This window comes from Eumetopias jubatus, unplaced genomic scaffold (assembly GCF_037043125.1).
Source record: "Eumetopias jubatus isolate StellerSeaLion01/CBP00866 unplaced genomic scaffold, mEumJub1_p1.0 scaffold_3, whole genome shotgun sequence".
Taxonomy (NCBI): domain Eukaryota; kingdom Metazoa; phylum Chordata; class Mammalia; order Carnivora; family Otariidae; genus Eumetopias; species Eumetopias jubatus.
In genome coordinates this window covers 76,897,447-76,900,215 of record NW_028274809.1, presented here as the reverse complement: position 1 = coordinate 76,900,215, position 2,769 = coordinate 76,897,447, and the positions used below count along the sequence as shown (strand labels likewise).

Below are 2,769 nucleotides of genomic sequence, written 5' to 3'. Positions count from 1 at the left end.
AAAATAACTCCTTTTACAGCTTCAAATTTTACATTAAAATCTATGATTCATATGGTATTTCTTATTATATTAGAAATGAAGTATTACTCATTTTTTCCCCACAATTTTTATGGCTATTTTTACTGGTTTATTTTCTGTTTTACTTTTTGAATCTGTTTATCAAATTAAAAACATAATACTGGTATTTTTTATTGAACGAATATAAACTTTATAACATTTATAGATTAATTTAATGGTAAGTAAAATCTTTGAGTCCACTTAGTCATGAATATAGTACTCTTCCCAGTTGTTCAAGTCTTCATTTGTATTTCTCACTAGTTTTTTTTTTTTTTTTAAGAGTTTTCTTTGGAGAGGGTTTTTTACAGTTTCTGTTACCCTAGATATTTTACACAGTTGTTACTGTAAATGTCTCCTTCCATTATAACTTGTAGCAGGTTTTGATTTACACATATGAAGCCTAGTGATTCTTGATATGACTACCTTAATTTTGAACCCAGCCACTTTACTGAGTTATGTTTATGTTTGTAATAGTTATAAATTTTCCAAGTTTTCCTTTAACCAGCCTCTGATAAGAGAAAAATAGAAGAAACTCTCAAGACTCTGTGTTCAACAGAAACTTTAAGCAGGATGTGACCCTTTAACTGAGTCCCCAGGTTCAAATGGGATTTTGATAGTTGCAAATAAAGGTAAGAGACATATGGGAAGAATGTTCTAGATTAAGAAAGGAATAGTTTTTTCTTTGTGGAATCACCATGGTGGCCAGAACCCTGTACACATATCCTGAGAACTGGAGGGCCTTCAAGCCTCTCATTGCTGCTCAGTACAGTGGGGCTCGGGTCTATGTGCTCTCTGCACCACGCTATTTCCAGTTTGGCCAAACCAACCCCCCCGAATGTCTCCGTAAATTTCCTGCCAGTAAGTTTCCAGCATTTGAGGGTGATGATGGTTTCTGTGTGTTGGAGAGCAATGCCAGTGCCTACTATGTGAGCAATGAGGAGCTGTGAGGAAGTACTCCAGAGGCAGCAGCCCCAGGGGTACAGCGGTGAGCTTTGCTGATAGTGACATAGTGTCTCCAGCCAGTACCTGGGTGTTTTCCACTTTGGGCATTGTTCACCACAACAAGCAGACCACAGAGAATGCAAAGGAGGAGGTAAGGCAAATTCTGAGACTACTGGATGCTCACTTAATGACAAGGACTTTCCTGGTGGGTGAATGTGTGACACTGGCTGACATCACAGTAGCCTGCACCCTGTTGTGGCTCTATAAACAGGTCCTGGAGCCTTCTTTCCACCAAGCCTTCCCCGACACCAACCACTGGTTCCTCACCTGCATTAACTGGCCCCAGTTCCAGGCTATCTTGTGGGGGAGGGGAAACTCTATGAGAAGACGGTCCAGGTTGATGCTGAAAAGTTTGCAGGGAGCCATCCTGAAAAGGGTAGCCTACAGAAAGAGAAAGCTTCTTGAAAAGAGAAGCAGAACCCCCAGGCTGAGCGGAAAGAGGAGAAAAAGACTGCTGCCCCTGCTCCTGAGGAGGAGATGGATGAATGTGAACAGGTGCTGGCTGCTAAGCCAAAGGCCGAGGATTGTTTTGCTCACTTACCCAAGAGTACCTTTGTGTTGGATGAATTTAAGTGCAAATACTCCAGTGAGGACATCCTCTCTGTTGTGCTACCATATGTTTGAGACCATTTTGATAAGGATGGCTGGTCTCTGTGCTATTCTGAGTACTGTTTCCCTGAGAGCTCACCCAGACCTTCATGAGCTGCAACCTCATCACTGGAATGTTCCAGAGGTTGGACAAACTGAGGAAGAATGCCTTTGCCAGTGTCACTCTTTTTGGAGCTAACAATAGCAGTTCCATTTCTGAAGTCTAGGTCTTCTAAGGCCAGGATCTTGCCTTTCTGGGAACAGACTGGCAGGAAGACTAAGAGTCATATACATGGCAGAAACTGGATCCTGGCAGTGAGGAGACCCAGACACTGGTTCAAGAGTACTTTTCCTGGGAGGGGGACTTCCAGCACGTGGGCAAAGCATTCAATCAGGGCAAGATCTTCAAGTGAACATCTCTTGCCATCACCTAGCTGTCTGCACCTGCCCTTCAGGGAGATAAGGGTCATTAAAGGAAACTGAACATTGGAAGAAAAAAAAGGAAGGAACATTAGGTAATGATTAAAAGAGACAAAGTACATGGTCAACTTGAGGACTTACATGTCATTCAGTATCATGGGGCAATGGGCTATGAAGTGGAAAGTTGTGAGACATGAAAACGATAAGAAACAATGAGTTCATTTAGGGCCCTAAAAGAAGGAGCTTAGGAATCATGCTAAGAACAATGGAAGCAATTGAATTTTAGCAGAAGAGCAAGTAAGATGACTATCAACATGGAGAAGAAAGTTTTGTGGTTCATATGGCTGGTACAAGTGTGTTGCGATAATATGGGAGATTAACTTTGTGATACAAATAAAGAGGAATGCGTGGGCTGGAGGCCTATTAATGAGGTAGCATCTGCAAGGGTTGGTGACTAACTGGCAGGAAGAGGAAAAGAGAGGGAGAGGTGAAGGATTCTGGCTGGAACAGTGCATGGAACAGGGAAGGATTTGTGAGAAGGGGATGAGTTCAGATTTGTTGAGGTTGCATTTGAGAAGCCTGTGGAACATATACATACTAATCTATAAAATATGTCTATGTGTTAGATCCAGTCATCATTTATTCAACAAATATTGATTAAATGTCCTCTCCAAATCAGATGTTTTCTCCCTGGCAGGAGGA

At 41.9% G+C, this 2,769-nt stretch overlaps 1 pseudogene; it reads left to right on the top strand.

The window, feature by feature from the left end:
- Positions 1 to 740: 740 nt before the first annotated feature.
- Positions 741 to 2,060, top strand: LOC114216444 (elongation factor 1-gamma pseudogene; annotated as a pseudogene).
- The last annotated feature ends 709 nt before the right edge of the window (positions 2,061 to 2,769 follow it).